Source organism: Neophocaena asiaeorientalis, unplaced genomic scaffold (assembly GCF_003031525.2).
Source record: "Neophocaena asiaeorientalis asiaeorientalis breed wild unplaced genomic scaffold, Neophocaena_asiaeorientalis_V1.1 scaffold71, whole genome shotgun sequence".
Lineage (NCBI taxonomy): Eukaryota > Metazoa > Chordata > Mammalia > Artiodactyla > Phocoenidae > Neophocaena > Neophocaena asiaeorientalis.
Window position 1 is genome coordinate 1940100 of NW_020175439.1, and position 17692 is coordinate 1957791.

At 35.5% G+C, this 17692-nt stretch overlaps 1 protein-coding gene and 1 pseudogene across 5 annotated transcripts in view; one reads left to right on the top strand and one right to left on the bottom strand.

Annotated features, from left to right (window-relative positions):
• Positions 1-6130, bottom strand: part of LOC112415028 (Krueppel-like factor 4 pseudogene) — a 112089-nt pseudogene extending 105959 nt beyond the window's left edge.
• The window catches only part of TCF12 (transcription factor 12), a 377241-nt gene that overhangs the window by 128048 nt on the left and 231501 nt on the right, over positions 1-17692 (top strand). The gene's annotated exons all lie outside the window — the stretch shown is intronic.

Below are 17692 nucleotides of genomic sequence, written 5' to 3' on the forward strand. Positions count from 1 at the left end.
ACTGTCAAAAGTCATGGTTGGTTGTCATTAAAACCTAGAATTTCTTTGTATCAGTTATCTTTTACTCTTTGATCTTATATTTGTGACTTCTTCAGAAATTACTTAACATCTTTCTTGATCAGCTTCTCTAATAAATAGTGAAGCATGGAATTTGAATATTTTTCACTTTATTCCCTAAATAAGAGCTTTTATTATTAAAATTCTTTTTAAGTTACTTGCAAAATGATTCCCGAACTCCTTTCTAGTGGTATGATTTTCTTTTGAGAAGTTTTCTTCTCTTCTTGAAAACATGATTGTATTCATTCTTTTTTTTTTTTTTTTTTGCTGCGTTGGGTCTTCATTGCGGCGAGCCGGGGTAGTACTCTTTATTGCGGTGCGCGGGCTTTTCATTTTGGTGGCTTCTCTTGTTGCGGAGCACAGGCTCTAGGCACGCGTGCTTCAGTAGTTGTGGCACGCAGGCTCGGTAGTTGTGGGTCGCGGGCTCTAGAGCGCAGGCTCAGTAATTGTGGGGCATGGGCTTAGTTGCTCCGTGGCATGTGGGATCGTCCCGGACCAGGGCTCGAACCCGTGTCCCCTGCATTGGCAGGTGGATTCTTAACCACTGTGCTACCAGGGAAGTCCTGTATTGGTTCTTACCGGCTCTCTCTCATAGAATAAAACTTTAATGCAACCACGTAGCAAAAATATTCTGAGTCATTAACTTCTTGTTCAGTCTACGTTCCTGATATTGTTTATAAAATGGACTGTATGTTTGTAGACTTATCTTGACATAACATTTGATGGCTGTTCATATTTTAAATTAGTGATACTTAGTAACAAGTAAATTGATTCTTTCCGCATTTGTCTTCACCAGTGTATTCAGTATCCAAAGAAAGTTCTTTGGCAAGTGCATAACCTGACTGAAATGTCAGGGAACAGATGGAAAGGAGTTCCACAAGAATTGGCTGAATAGTAGGAGTTTGACTTTCTGAAAAATAGCTTTACTGACTTTCCTTTCCTCCAAAAGTAATATGAAGAAGAGCTCAACCTTCAAATGAAGGAACAGCTGTTTTTAAGCTGGTATTTAGTAGAAAGAGATAGAAGCCTTTTCAAATAAAGTCTTAACCCTATGATTTATTTTTGAAAGGCTGTGAGTTCTCAGGACATTGAGGATGTCTCATGATCAGATGTAAATACAAGAAAACACAATTCAGAGCCAATTCAAAAATTCTTCTGAATTTTTCTAATAATATTGCTGCCTCAATTAGGGTGAAAAATTGCATGTAGTGTGATTGGCTTACTCATAGTATGAATATGAAGGGAACTGAGTTTATTCATGATTATATAAATGGGAATTGTGGAAGTTATTACAGTCACATTCTGTGCTCTATGTGCATTTAGCATATCCACGCACATTTTTAAGTTTTACCATAGAATGCTGAAGATCAAACTCATAATACTGTATAAATCCCTTTAAAATTATTGATCCATTGCATGATCGACTCATGTGAGTCTATAAAGAGGCTCTCAGGTATTAAGTTTAACAAATTAAGCTGTCATTTTCACAATTACATGAAGAATTTGAGGCAGGAGACTCTACCTGATGTCAAATATTAGACAAAACTAAAAATGCATTGGAAGGACATAGAGTTGAAGAGAAAGCTGAGAATTTTGTCAGCCTAACAAATTTATCTGTGACTGCTGGGGTGATCTCTGATTACTCATCTCTTAATACATTAAAATTAGATACGATCGGGCTTCCCTGGTGGCGCAGTGGTTGAGAGTCCACCTGCCGATGCAGGGGACATGGGTTCGTGCCCTGGTCCGGGAGGATCCCACATGCCGCGAAGCGGCTGGGCCTGTGAGCCATGGCCACTGGGCTTGCGCGTTCGGAGCCTGTGCTCTGCGACGGGAGAGGCCACAGCAGTGAGAGGCCCGCGTACCGGGGGGGAAAAAAAAATTGGATACGATCTTCATGATAAATCATTTGTGCATACTATTGAACCAAATAATTCTCTTATTGCTTTTTAAATCATCAGATGGAGAAATTAGTGCTGTGTCCTCTATGTTTTTTTCTTTTGGGTCCACATAAACATACTTTGCAAGCCTTTGCCATGGTGGGAATTAATTGTGGCGATGGAAGCTAAAATGTTTCATGCTGACTTTACAGTGTGTATATACTGCAGAAGTTAGACAAGGGAACTAAGTTAAACAAAGATCTAGAGCTACTGCCAAGCCTGAAAACAACAATGGTGCAAAGAAGAGAACAGCATGCTTGGTCCAAAGCCAACAAAATCCAAATGTAAATTTGCTTGTTGAGAGGCATCACGTGTAAATGGGCTTATTTTGGCAACTGCTGGAGTTAAAATACAAAAGACATCACTTATGCAAAAGCAAAAGTAATTGAGGTTTGGGGTTGTTTTGTTTGGTTTTTTATAAGAAAATGGTCTTTCCGAATTTATAGTAGCCATTTAGTTTGTATGACGAACGCTGCCTTTCACTTTTGTTAAAATCCATTTATTGTTTACCTAATCCCATTACTAGTGAGCTGTCTTTCTTCATATTCATGAAAGTTATTTTGGGTGACATAAGAAGAAGACATGACCATTATATCAAAAGTTTACTGAGCACATTTTTGAAAAAAGTCTTGGATTGGGGCCCATAATTAGAATCCTTTCTTGGTATGTTTGCAGCATATTTTATATTGTGAATATAATTGCCGTTTTCTAGCCCTTGCCTGTATGCCATTTACTGGATGTAGTTACAAAAATGCCTTTTACCTTATTTTATGGCAGGGAATAAAGTAAAATGAATGCCTAGCTAGTTGTGGGTCTGACTCAGTTGTGGCTCATTAGATGGCCTTGGGTGAAAGGAAACAAAAGTAGGAAGGGTTTCTTTGAGGATAAAGTTAAGGAATGAAAACAGATCATTCTTACAGAGATAAGATATAAGAAATGGACATCATTTTTCTATCTTTAAAAAACAGTGGTTTCCCCTCCTTCATTGGATGATATTATTTACATATAAATTTTCTTATGAAGTCTTAGGTGTTCTCTTTTCTTTTAAATGTAAAAACACATTAACGTGAGATATGCCCTTTTAAAATTTTAAGTGTAAGGTACAGTATTGTTAACTGTATGCACATTGTTGCACACAAAATCTCTAGAACATTTTCATCTTGCATGACTGAAACTCTGTTTCCATTGAACAGTACCTCATTTCTCCCTTCCCTTAGCCATTGGCAACCATCATTCTACCTTCCTGTTCTGTGAATTTGACTCCTTTAGATACCTCATCTAAGTGGAATCATGCAGTATTTGTCCTTCTGTGACTAGCTTATTTTACATACCAGAGTGTTCTCTAGGTTCAGCTATGTTGTAGTATATGACAGGATTTCCCTTTTTCAAGGCTGAATAGTATTCTGTTGTATGAATGTACTGTGTTTTCTTTATCCATCCATTTATGGATGGATATTCATGTTGTTTACACCTCTTGGCTATTGTGAATAATGCTGCAGTGAACTTGAGAGTGCAGGTATTTCTTTGAGGTTCTGTCTTTGGTTGTTTTGTATAAATACCCAGAAAAAACAGGATTGCTGGATAATATGGTAATTCTATTTTACATTTTTTGACAAACCTCTGCACTGTTTTCCTCCATATTGTTACAGTCCCACCAACAGTATATACAGGGTTCCAGTTTCTCCACATCCTTGCTGATACATATTTTCTGTTTTTTTTGTTTTGTTTTGTTTTGTTTTCTATAATGGCTCTCCTAACAGGTGCAAAGTAATATCTAATTGTGGTTTTGATTTGCACTTCCTTGATGATTAATGATCTTGAGAATCTTTTCATACACTTGTTGGCCATTTGTATGTGTTCTTTGGAGAAACTAAGTGTTCTTAATTCACTTAAAGCAGTATTTAAGTTGATGAAATTTCTGTGAAGTAAAAGATCCTTAATTTCTTGATGTGTTTGTGATTGCATTTGAATTGTGCATAATTAAGAGAAAATATTTAAATATATACATGTTTAAATGATAATATATGTTAGACTGGAAGGAGGTCTGTATTTGCCCAGTGATTGCTTTTGGTTTAACTTAAGATTTAAAAAAAAAAAAAAACCTTATTTTTTATTTTTTTAAATTTATTTTATTGAAGTATAGTTGTTTTACAGTGTTGTATTAGTTTCAGGTGTACAGCAAAGTGATTCAGTTGTACGTACATATGTATATATATTCTTTTTCATATTCTTTTCCATTATGGTTTATTACAGGATATTGAATACAGTTCCCTGTGTAAAAGCCATTCTTTTTAAAAAAAATTTATTGAAGTATAGTTCGTTTACAGTGTTGTGTTAGTTTCAGTTGTACAGCAAAGTGATTCAGTTACACATACATGTAAATATACATATTTTTTTACATTCTCTTCCATTATAGTTTATTACAAGACATTGAGTGTAGTTCCCTGTGCTATACAGAAGGTCCTTGTTGGTTATCTGTTTTATATATAGTAATGTATATAATTTAATCCCAAATTCCTAAATTATCCTTCCTACCCCTTCCCCTTTGGTAACCATACGTTTGTTTTCTGTGTCTGTGAGTCTGTTTCTGTTTTGTAAATTTGAGAAAAGCTTATTTTTAAATTATATAAACTCATTAAAAATTTTTCAAATGATGTAACCTTATTTCAGGAAAAATTGAAAACAGAAAAAAGGAAGCAAATAACAATCCAACTTTTTAAATGAACCTATTAGTACTTTTTGTATTTCCCTCCAGTTTTTTCCCCCTTAGGCATTGTTTTTAAGTAGTTATCATAGTAAACATGCAATTTGTATCTTGCTTTTTTACTTAAAACTGTGATGGAAAGAAACTTTTATTAAAAGAAGCTTAATAGATAAAAGAGAAAAATAAGGTAGAATGGTTTTGTACATTCAGATTGGACAGTTCCAAATTGGAAACAGTCCAAAAAAAAAACTTTTTAAACTAAATGGGAAAAGTGAAGAAAGCAGAGATGCTAGGAGGAAAAAATGGGATATAACAATTGCATTATTGCATTTATGAGAACATAGACATGAGTAAGAGCACATTATATTAAATCTGCAATAATGAGCCACATTACTCTACTAGGCTTTAAATTTTTTATTAAGAATCTATCTGTGGATTTTAAAAATACAGTTTAACACTTCTTACACCATTGATTAATTATTTTCATTTTAATGAACTTTTTGTTCATTAGAGAAGCTCTTCCAGGGCATACATTCTATTTGTTGAATGAATCAGCATGCTCAGAGAGCGTTCCAGATTTGTGATTGATTCACTTTACTGATTTTTCTTCTTTTCTAAAGCTATTCTAAATTTTTAAAATCAGTCTTGCTTTTACACATTTTTGTGGCCAAAATTAAATGCATCCTTTACTTTGTTAGAGTTAAAGCTTTTCATTCTGACTCTCAGTCACATGGGATTTTCAGGTTAATTTCTTCTAGCACCATTTTTGGGGCAACATCTTACGCTTGAAAAGAATTCAGTATTTTCCAGGGTTCATAGATTTGTTATGATTTCCACATAAATATATGTCTTTAAGTCAGTGGATATAAAATGTAAAGGCATTTATGGAGGGGGGAGCATTTCATCTGCTTTATTGACTTTAACTTGCTTCATCATTTGTGGGGCTGATGGCCTACCACAGCGAAGATGTAAAAAGCAAATAAGAGATACTTGTTGGTGGGGGAGTGAATGACAAAGTATGGTTCCTAACTCACAGTAGACCTTAAGTAAATGCTTATTGAATAGAAATTGTTAAATTGTGGAAAGAGTCATGATTAGGTAATTGTACAAAACAGTGAGTGACTTAATGATAGTATTTTCTGTCTTGTGTTACCTTAATCTTTTAAAATAACACACTAAAACACTGTAGGGAAACGGTTTTGTGAGGATAGGTCATTGTAAACACTAAGAAACTACTACATGCAAGGTGCTTTCCAAGCATTTTACATGCTGTCTCATTTAAGTAGGCAGAGCCATTGTTATCTGATTTTCACAAATGAGGAAACTGAGGCAAAGAAAAAATGTGACATTTAAGTCCTACAATTTGAACTGTTTGGCCTACTACCTTGACTCCTTCGCCTACTCCTCCAGTGTATGAAGATACCGTCATCCTTCGGTATCTGCAGGGGATTGATTCCAGGACTGTGCTGGAATGCCATAATCCATGGATGCTCAAGTCCCTTGTGTAAAATGGCATAGTATTTGTGTATAACCTATGCACATCTCCCATATACTTTCAGTCATCTCTAGATTACTTATAATACCTAATACAATGTAAATGCTATCTAAATAGTTGTAAATATAATGTAAATGCTATATAAATAGTTGCCAGTGTACATCAAATTGAAGTTTTGCTTTTTGGAACTTTCTGGGATTTTTTCCTCAACTGTTTTCCATCCACGGTTGGTTGAATTTGCAGATGCTAAGCCTGCAGATTCAGAGAGCCGACTGTACTACTTCTTTTTTATTTTCTAGGGTTTTGTCTCATAAAAGCAGGGAAAAAATGAAGCTGATATGGCATAAACTTGAATGTCTTTGCAGCCTGAGTACCTTCACAGTGGGCTTCACCTTGTGTCAGTGTTCTACCCTGTGGTTAGACTTTGAGAGATGACGTCATTTACTATGAATAATCAATCATTCATGTTGAGGAAGATTATTGCCCCAGCAGGCTATCATTATTCCGGTCAGAGAGGAACTGATACTGGAAAAGGTAACACCACAAATGGGAAATACAACCTAGATCCAGTCAGTTCGTTAAACAACAGATACCGACCTTCCACAATTTTTCTCATGTGGCAAGACTGCCAAATGAGTTTTCTAACAGTGAGAATTAAAAGGCCATCTCTGCAGTTTCAGACAGCTTATATTATTGAGCATTTATTGTGTGACAGACACTATACTGATTATCTAATAAGTACCATCTTATTTAATTCTCATCCTCAGTCTGTGAGTTATATACTATTATTAAACCCCATTTTATAGAAGAAGAGACAGAGTCATCACATACCTAGTAAATGGAAAAGCCTCGGATTGTGCTTGGGTCCATCTGACTGGGCATTATTTTCCGGATATGGCTTTGGTAGTTTCCTGATATGCTTTGTTGAGCTGAAAGGACAGAGTTAGAGACTAAGTAGTGAAATTGGGTATAGAAGGAAATCAACTAGATCCATTTTTTCAGGCACTCTTAAAACTTCTGGAATAAATATATTAAATGTTTAGAATGTGTTAAGTTTTCTTCACTCTATGAATAAATAACTTACTCTAAGTGAAGGCACACCAAGGGAGAAATTGAGTGGTTTTCCTGGGATAGCAGGAGCTTTGAAAGCTAACCTGATCAAAGATAGGAATGCTGGTTTGAAGGTCTGGAGGAAAAACTAGACCAGAGATTCAGATGTTGAGAAGAGGTGAGAAGAATACCAGATAATTAAGATATTTGGTATTGTATGCAGGTACAGAATTGAGTAAATCAAATCAGTGCAGTTCAAGCCTTTTCACTTTGAGACTAACAAGGGGATACATAAAACAAGAGGATATATTACTTAGAATTGAGTGTGTGCTTATTTGCTGAGTTGGTGGAAGACAGATCTGTTTTTGTTCACTATGAAATCTAAGTATTGTTATTTTCTCTTCCTCTTCTCTATCAAAGCAGCTCTGAACAATTTATAAACTCCTCATATTTACCCATCCTTTCCCCTATCTTGTTAATGGCATAATTGAGGAGGTCACGAAGCTAAGTCTAGTTCCTTGCTCATAGGGAGAAATCCATTTAAACTATGCATTTTATCTTTACAACTTCTTTGGGTTTAAGGTTTTAAGGGGCAAATAATGGCTAACTCAGCCAAATGCCACAAAGTTCGAATGAATAGGTGCCGACTTAAGGAAATATTGTCAACTAAAAGTACTCTGCCAGCATTTTACCATTGACATCACTTTTTCCGTAGCGTTTTAAATACCTGAAAGGCCTTCTGAATGATGCTTGGGAAACATTTTAAATTATTCTCAGAGGTACAGATAGGTTATTTTATCATAGATGTTTATAGAGCAAAATTGTGAGATTTTAACCTCTTAACCTGTATTTGCTAACTCTGGGTCTCTAAACCATTCTGTTAGATTAGGCTGTCTTCTATTTGTATATCAGTTACAATCTTATTTTCAGAAATACTGAACAGGATAACGATTTCATACACTTAAAACTATTCAAAAATAATAATTTTAGGGCTTCCCTGGTGGCGCAGTGGTTGAGAATCTGCCTGCCAATGCAGGGGACACGGGTTCGAGCCCTGGTCTGGGAAAATCCCACATGCCGCGGAGCAGCTAAGCCCGTGCACCACAGCTACTGAGCCTGCATGTCTGGAGCCTGTGCTCCGCAACAAGAGAAGGCTGCGACAGTGAGAGGCCCGCGCACCGCGATGAAGAGTGGCCCCTGCTCACCGCAACTAGAGAAAGAACTCGCACAGAAACGAAGACCCAACACAGCCAAAAATAAATAAATAAATTCATTAAAAAAAATAATAATAATTTTAGTAGTTTAGTAGAGATGCTTAATATAAGAAATTGTAATGGTGCTGAATGACCACAGATTGATTGGATTATGGAGATCTTCACCTTGAGCAGAAATTGAAGATCAGCTTTTAAGTGTTAGATGGTAGTATCTTACTGCAATAGCACAGAGGTATTAAAAAATTACTCTTGACTTTCCCCTCTTCTGCTTTATTTGGATTGTGAGGGAAAACAAATATTTCTGAAAATTTTGTAGACAAAATTTACCCTCAGCTGAATAAACCTTTCCTTTAAACACTGGATATAAATCACATTTTAACAACATAAAATTTTCTACCTTTTACTTGCATTACATTTTCAAAAATAACATTGCATTTACCTTCTCACCCTTTAGATTTAGTTTTATCTCCTGGGTGTAATTGGAAGAATTTACCAACCTTAAGCCACCACTGATATTCTTCCACTGAAGTTAAACCATGGTGAAAGACCGAGCTCTCTTTCCTGTTTTACAAAAATCATGCACTCTCTATCATTTGGATAGTTTTTTTTATTATATCATTTCGGTTTGTACCAACCTAACATTGTTATGCTGCTGTTTATTTGACTTACGTATGTACCCATTCTTCTCTAGGAACCCACAAATTTACAGTTCTATGTACATAAGACCAAATATGCTCATAATATGATAAAATTCACTTAATTTTATATTAATTTAAAATAGCATTTCACTTTTACGGTGAAGTTTTTAGGCATTAATTTCTCAGGAACCTCTGAAAGAATTAATCATATGAACAGTCTTTCTTTAAGTTCTTTGTACAGTTTTTCAAAGCATTATTATTTTAAATATATGATAGCATTGTGATGTTTGCATTAGTAATAATCATTCATTTTATTCCATATTGCCAGTCCCAAAATTGGAAAAAGAGAGATATTGATTGTAGGAATAGATAATGTTTGAAAGGTAATGGAAAGGTAAGGCTTGGATTTTACACATTTTTAAAAAATGTTTTATTTATTTTATCTTATTTATTTTTGGCTGCTTTGGGTCTTCGTTGCTGCGCGTGGGCTTTCTTCTAGTTGTGGCGAGTGGGGGCTGCTTTTCATTTTGGTACGCGTGCTTCTCATTGTAGTGTCTTCTCTTGTTGCGGAGCACGGGCTCTAGGCATGCGGGCTTCAGTAGTTGTGGCACACGGGCTCAGTAGTTGTGGCTCGCGGGCTCTAGAGTGCAAACTCAGTAGTTGTGGTGCATGAGCTTAGTTGCTCCGCGGCATGTGGGATCTTCCCGGACCAGGGTTCAAACCCGTGTCCCCTGCATTGGCAGACATTCTTAAACACTGCGTCACAGGGGAAGCCCCTAAAGGAAAAAACTTACAGATGTTTGCTTTCTATTGCTTCAGCAAAGACCAGGCTAGTGCTTTTATATCAAATCACCATGTCATCCTTGCCACACATGTGTAGACTTCTATTTGAACTTCAAAGAATACCTTAGAAGTCAGTGTCTCTTTCTCTTATGGTATCTAATATTGGGGATCATTTGCTTTTGGTACCCACTACTGTTTCTAAAGCTATCACTTGACTATGGTACTAGTATGTTTCTTGTTTTAAAATTTTAAACTCTTCATTCCAAGTTGTGCTTTGTTAGTATTTAAATTTCTCCTGCTTAGAATTGCTGAGCTCATTAGATTTGCATACAAGTTGATGTTTTTCACTGATATGGGAAACTTTTTGCCAAATTTTACTCCAGATATATAATCTGCCTCATTTTTTCTCTCATCTCCTTCTGATACTCAGATTACATGTATTTTAGACCATTTAGTATGGTCTAACAGGTAGCTAAAGCTCTACTCTTTGTTTCCCAATATTTTTTATCTTCAATGTCACTTACCATTTCTTCTTCTGGTTCCAGTTCATTGTTAAGCTTATTCAACAGATTTTTTATTTCAGTTATTGTAATTTTAAATTCTGGAATTCCCATTTTCAAAAGCTTTTCTTTACTGAGAGTCTCCATCTGTTCATTCATTTTGACCATCTTTTTCTTAAAGTCTTTCAATACTTATAATAGCTGGTTTTTTTTGTTTTTGTTTTTGTTTTTTTTTGCGGTACGTGGGCCTCTCACTGTTGTGGCCTCTCCCGTTGCGGAGCACAGGCTCCGGACGTGCAGGCTCAGCGGCCATGGCTCACGGGCCCAGCCGCTCCGCGGCATGTGGGATCTTCCCGGACCGGGGCACGAACCCATGTCCCCTGCATCGGCAGGCAGACTCCCAACCACTGCGCCGCCAGGGAAGCCCTAATAGCTGTTTTAAAATCATTTTCTGCTTATTCCAACATCTGTCATCTTGAGATGTGGCTGTATGGAATGTGTTTCCTAGACTATAGGTCACATTTTAATTTCTCCACACATCTATTAATTTTTTATTTCATATTTTTCAATGTAGAAGATGGGTTATAGAGGTTTTAGTTTCTCTTCATCTGCAGAGTTTTGTTTTTGCTCTATAAAACAAATAAGAATTTACATTATTTGTAAGTAGTTAAACATTTTTGGTCAGTTATCTTGAGGCTTGATTTTATGCTTTGTTAATGCAGGCCTGTGGAAAGCTCAAATTATTTATCAAGCCCTCTAATTACTTTCCTCCCTGGTACCCAGCAGTTGAAACCCAACTGTGGCTTTCTCCTTTCTTTGTTTCCCTCCTTAATTTCCAGCCACACTGGCATTCCCAAATTCTATGTTTTGGCTCCTTCCTTAAGCAAAGAAAATAGTGGCTTTCTGCTTATCTAGCCACCACATGCCATGTTGCCTGGGAAATGCCCTCATCAGACAAATCATAAAGATTTGGATCTTACCTAGTGAGTCTGGTTATATTTTTTCACTGATCAGATCCTTTTCAGTTTTTGCCTCCTTTTGTTTATTCTTCCTTGTCTTTAAACAGTTGTTTTTAAAAGTTTGGTCCACAGTTTATAATTGTTATTTTCAGTTGAATAAACTTAGGAACATTTTGTTGTTTTATAAAACATTTTCCTCACCCCATTTATATCCCTTTTACTCCTTCCTTGTCAACTCTCTACCTGAGAAGCATCCACAGTCTTTATTTTTATGACTATGATTTTGTTTTTTCTGTTGTAGGTCAACATATAAATGAAATCAATCTTTGGTATCTGGTATCTTTTATTAAGCATAATGTTTTCAAAATTTTGTGCATGTCGTTGCATGCACCACTAGTCTGTTTTTTTTTTGTATTGTTGAGCAGTATTGCATTGAATGAATAAACCACAGTTCCTTTATTCATCTTCTTTATTGATGGGTACCTGGATTATTTCCAGTTTTAGCTCTTATGAATACTATTCTTAATATTCATGTAAAACACTCCTTGTGGGTGTACTTTTTTCTCACTTTACCTTGCACAAATACTTAGGAATAGTATTGTTGTGTTAAAGGATATATGTGTTTTTATCTTTTAAGAAGCTGCCAGTTTTGCAAAGTGTATCATTTTCCATGTCCACAGGCAATATGTAAGATTTGGGGTGCAGATCTTATTTTTCTGTCCAGATTATATTCTGTTATATAATAGAGATGATTTTTAATGTAAATTTTAAGTTTCTGGTAAATAATTTTGATAACCAGTCCTTTACTTTTAAACTAAAAATACTCTGAGATTTCAAGAGTGATATGGGTGGCAGGGCCAAGATGGCGGAGTAGAAAGACACTGAGCTTACCTCCTCTCACAAATACACCAAAATTCACAAATATCTGCAGAACAACCATCAGTGAAAAGGAACAGAACCTACCAGAAAAGATCTTCTACAACTAAAGACATGAAGAAGGGACAACAATGAAATGGGTAGGGGAGTGGACTCATGATATAATTAAGTCCCATACCCCTGGGTAGGCAACCCACAGTCTGCAGAATAATTTTATTGCAGATGGATAAAGAAGATATTATATGGAAAAGAATCTGAGAAAAAGCATATGTATAACTGAATCACTTTGCTGTACACTTGAGACTAACACAATATTGTAAGTCAGCTATACTTTAATTTAAGAAGAGAGTGGTATGCTTAATTTACATAGGCAATTTCAACTTTTTCAACTAGTTTAATAGCTCTAAAAGTTGGATGGTGGGGGAGTGTTTTGATGTAATTATTCACCTTCATAAGTTGTAGATGTTTTTAAATTACTTAAATTCAATTTTTTAAGGGCTAGACACTAATTATGAGAGTATAAAATTTAGAAATCTTTACATGGCAGTAATTTTTGCTTACATGTTACTGTAATAAATACCTGTGAGTATGAACAAGAGAGTTTTAGTTCATTCCATTAGAGCTCTGAGCTAATGTCAGGTGTTTCATTTGAGTGTCTTCTTGATGTGGTTACCTTTGTTCTGTGCTTTGGTCATCAGTTGTATCCCTTATGAATGCTCTTTTGCAAACTCATACTGTTCATCGTGGGACTGGGGAAAGTGAATGTAAGTAGGTAAGTAAAAGCTGTAGCTGCTACTAGAAAACCTGTCCATATATTAATTAGCAGTGTCATTTTGTATACAAAAACTTTTTCATTGAGTGTCTCCTATGTATTTAGCACTGTAGGTGAAACAGAATGAGGGCTGAATGTGGTCTTTGGTCTTAAATTAATTTGAGACCCCATGTTGGATGGTGTTCTCTTAAGAACAATATAACTTCTGTGCTGTGCGACGTAGATTTATAAGTATAAATATTAAAGAGAGGACCTAGTAAGGATTAAGGAGGTTGGTCATGTTTTATAGCAGAGGTGGAATTTAAAGTAAGCATAAAATCAGTAAGAATTAAGTGTAGAGGAGATAGAAGTGCCAAGAGGAATAATAAGAGCAATAAGTGTTCATGAATAGTGCTGTGTACAATGAATGTGCCTCATGGTTACAGTTGAGAGTTTGAATGCAAAACACTGAATGACAGCTCCTTGAGGGGCAGGGTTTCTGTGTCTTGTGCATGTCTCTATCAACAGTGCCTAGAGCATGACACTGTGTATGCCATAATAGGAAATTAGCGTTTTTGGCTATTAGGGTTGGAAGCAGTGAGGCAATTGTAACTGGGTTTTCAAAGGCTTTAAACATAGGAGGGACAAAACCTAGCACAATTGATGGTAAACATTTGTGGAACAGAGGAGTAAATATTCAGTTTCAGGTTGAAGAATTTGGGATTAATTCTGTTGGTGGTGGGGCACTGGAAGTGTTTACTTTTTAAATCTGGGGGTAATATGTTTTGAAGATTTGTTTTAGGAAGACTACAATGGCAGGCTATTATTAGGTTAAATATTTTGAAATAGTGTTTTAGGGAGATTCAGAGAGACTCTAGCAAAAGAGTCTAAGTAGGATATCATGAAAGCTCAGAATAAAAAGGTGGTAGTAGAATGGAAAAGCTGCTTCAGGAGACATTCATAAAGAATACTCAGTATAGGGATAGTGGAGGGAGAAGAGAAGAGAAAATCAAAGATGATGCCAGTTTGACCTGAACTATTATAGTACTACCTGTAGTATTAGAAATATTAATAATTAGGGTCCAAAGGCATATGAGGAAGAAGTGAAGGGTATGTGAAAAGTCTAGTTTCAGATATGGGTTTAAGATGATGGCAGAAGAGCTGAATGAAAGCTTCCAGCAGGAATTTGATGATTCAAGATGCAAAATACAGAACTGAGCTTAAAGCTGGGAGTGTGCATTTGGAAATTGATCATTCAGATGGGATAGTCAAAATCATAAAACTGAGTGAGCAGTTGAAGGGGTAGAGCATAAATTGAGAAGTTCTTGGAATGAAGAGCAGGTACTTTTAGTTTTTCACTAGAAGGGGAAGTGTTAATATATAGAAATAGGGGCCCAAAGGTTAATGTCAGCAAATCCCAGGGAGGCAAGGTGGTTAACAGTATTGGATGCCATAGAGCAGGGGTAGGCAAAATATGGTCCATGGTTCATCACTTGTTTTTATAAATAAAGTTTTATTGGAATACAGTTAATCTTTATTTGTTTACATATCGCCTTTGACTCCTTTTGTGCTACAGTAGTAGAGTTGAACAGTTGGTAAAGAGAGGGTATGACCCACAGACATAAAATATTTACTGTTCGGCTGTTTATAGGAGAAATTTGTAGACCTCTTCAATAGAGATCTAAGAAATTAATACCAAGAAGGGGCCTTTATGCTTTATGATTAGAATAACCTTTGATGACATGAAAGAGTTCAGTTTTATCATATAAACAAATGTTTACTGAGAGCCTTCTTTGTGACTGGCATTGGGTTTTGCTGGTGTGGTCTAGGAAGAGGCTAGATACTATCAAGAGATTCATTAATGAGTAAGTGCATACATTGAAAGGAGTGAAGGTAGTCAATGTAAATTTTTGTTTTGTGAATTTAGAAATAAATGAGTGGGAGTTTGAAGAGTATATGAGGATGGGATTTTAAAATATGAGGAAAATACGATGGAAAAATTTTTACAGAGTTCCTTTGAGAGAGGCAGAGTGTGTTGCCATTACAGGAATTAATGGTCTAAGACTTGAACGCAGGGAGTACACAGGCCTTATTACAGGAAATGAATAGAACTGTTTGTGGAATTAAGAATAGTAATTGCTCACACAGCTGTTTTTAAATAGCAAATTGTGTTAGGTAATCAGCAAAAATCCACCAAAATGTACTTATGCAGAAGCTGCTTTATTGGTACTGGCTTATGATCCTGATGGGTACTATAAAAATAAACAACCTAAAAACTTCTGTATGCAGTTTTCACAGTGGTGTGGTACTGTATGTTTTTTGTTTAATGTGCAAGGGCAATGTAATATTTTCATCTTTCTTTTCCCGCACCAAACCCAAATATAATTGTCTTGCTGAAGAAGAGCAACAGCATGAACTTTGTGAGCTCACAGAGCAATGAGGTGTGTTCTCATTGAAATGAGTAGTATCTGTTGATGCTTCTCTGTTTGTCTTCCTCCTCAGACAAAAATGGAATGTTTTATTGTATGGTTAGATTAAGGTGTACTAATTCATTTGTTTTCTGTTTTTTCTTTCTGTATTTTGTTCAAATGTATTTCTTTCTTTTGGATTTGGCTATTTCTTAGGACTCCATTTTAATTTATTGGTTGGCTTTTTAGTGATGCCTCTGCATTTTTTTCCGCTTTGGTAGTTTCTCTCAGGTTATATATGTCATTAACTTCTCCCAGTCAATTTAGAGTTAATGTTCTACCGTTTCACATAAAATGTAGAAATCTTGTAACCTTACAGGTCTATTTATCCCCACCCCTGCCTTCTTTTATGCTATATTTGTCATATGTATTACAGCTAAATACATTGTAACTCCTGTGAGAGAATGTTACAATTTTTATATAAATAACTTTTAAAGAAGTTAAAATGAAAAAAAAAGTTTCTTATATTTACTATTTCTCATGTTCTTTTTTCCTTCCTCAAGATTCAGGTTTCTCTCTGATAACATATCCTTCAGCTTGAAGAACTTCTTTTAGTATTTTGTACTGAAGTTTTGCTGGTAACAAATTCTTAATTTTATTTTATTTGAACATGTATTTCATCTCCATTCTTGAAGGATATTTTTATTCTGGCTGAGATCCCCATGCCTCAGTACTTTAAAGATGTGTTTCCACATCTGGTGACATTCATAGTTTCTAAAGACAAGTCTGCAGTATTTGAATTGTCGTTCTTCTGTATGTAATGTGTCCTTTTTCTGTCCACATTCAAGGTTTTCTCTGTATTTTTGGTTGTCAGAAATTTGACTATGGTATCCTATTTTCTTAATATTTATCCTTTTGGGTTTACAGAGTGTCCTTAACTGGTAAATTTGTGTCTTTTAACCACATTTATGAATTTTCTGGCCATTATTTCTTCAAAAATTTTTTCTACCCTAGTCTCTTTATTCTCTTATTAGATTTATTAGACTCACTCATCTCTTATTAGACTCTCTCTATGTTAGACTTTTTAATATCTTCCTTTAGGTCTCTAAGACCCAGTTTATTTTCTTTTAATTTTTTGTCAAATTGAATTATTTCTGTTGATCTGTCATCAAAATCATTCACTCTTTACTGTCATCTCCATTCCTTTCTTAAACCCATCCAATAATTATTTTTTAGACTTCAGATATTTTAATTTTTAAAACTTCCATTTGTTTTTTGTGTGTATGTGTGTGCGTTTTCTTTTTCTCTGTGAGATTTCCAGTCTTTTCGTTCATTACAAGCATATGTCCTTTACTTGATTGGGTATAGTAGGGTACCTGGTTTAATGCCCTTGTCTGAAGATCTCAGTAGCTGTGTCATCTTGAAGTTGGCCTCTTTTGATTATCTTTTTCTTTGAGATTGGGTCACATTTCATTGTCAAGGAGTTTTGGCTTGTGTTACAGATATTATGAATGTTATTTGTGGAAATTTTGGTTTCTTTTATGTTCCTCCAAAGAGTTTTGATTTCTGTGTTTTAGTGAGCCATTAATTGGATCACACTCAGAGTGAAAACTCTATCTTGCCTGAGGTTAGCAGCTGCTCAAATCTCAATTTGATTTGATTCTTTCAGCCTCAACTGCAAACTGCCCTGTGAATGTGTACGTCAGGGTTCATCCAAAGACTTGAGCAGAGATGTGCCCAAAATTTGGGACTCATCTTTTCTGCCTCTCTCCTTTTAGGGATTCTGTCCTTACACTCTGGTGATTATGGTTGTCCTGCTCTTTCCTGTTTTTCTTCTATCCAGAAAGATAGTAAGTTTTCTATTGGAATTTTAGTTCTTGCATGCTGTGGCTGCTGCTTGCCTGCGGAATGAAGCTTTAAAATGGGAAACTCACTTGTGCTGATCCCTAAAGCTGTTAAAAGGAGAAACTCATTCTGGTCTCTTCTTCCAAGTTTATATTCCCATCCAAAATCAGCCTGGTTTTGTTCATTCTCCTGGTAGACCCTTTAGGTTTACTCTTAAGGTGGAGTCTTTATGTAGTTTGTTTTATATTTATATTTTTTCTCCAGAATTTATAGTAGCTGTCTGTAGGAGCATAGTATATCATGTTGGAAGCTGAACTCACTAGTTCAGTTTTGAGATTGCCTCCAGCATATTTGCAATCTGCTTTTAAAAATAATACTTTTTAAAAATAATACTTTTAAAATAATAATAATTATTATTATTTTACTAAATCTTGGAGATCTACTTAGATTGCTAGACATCCCTCTTCTACTT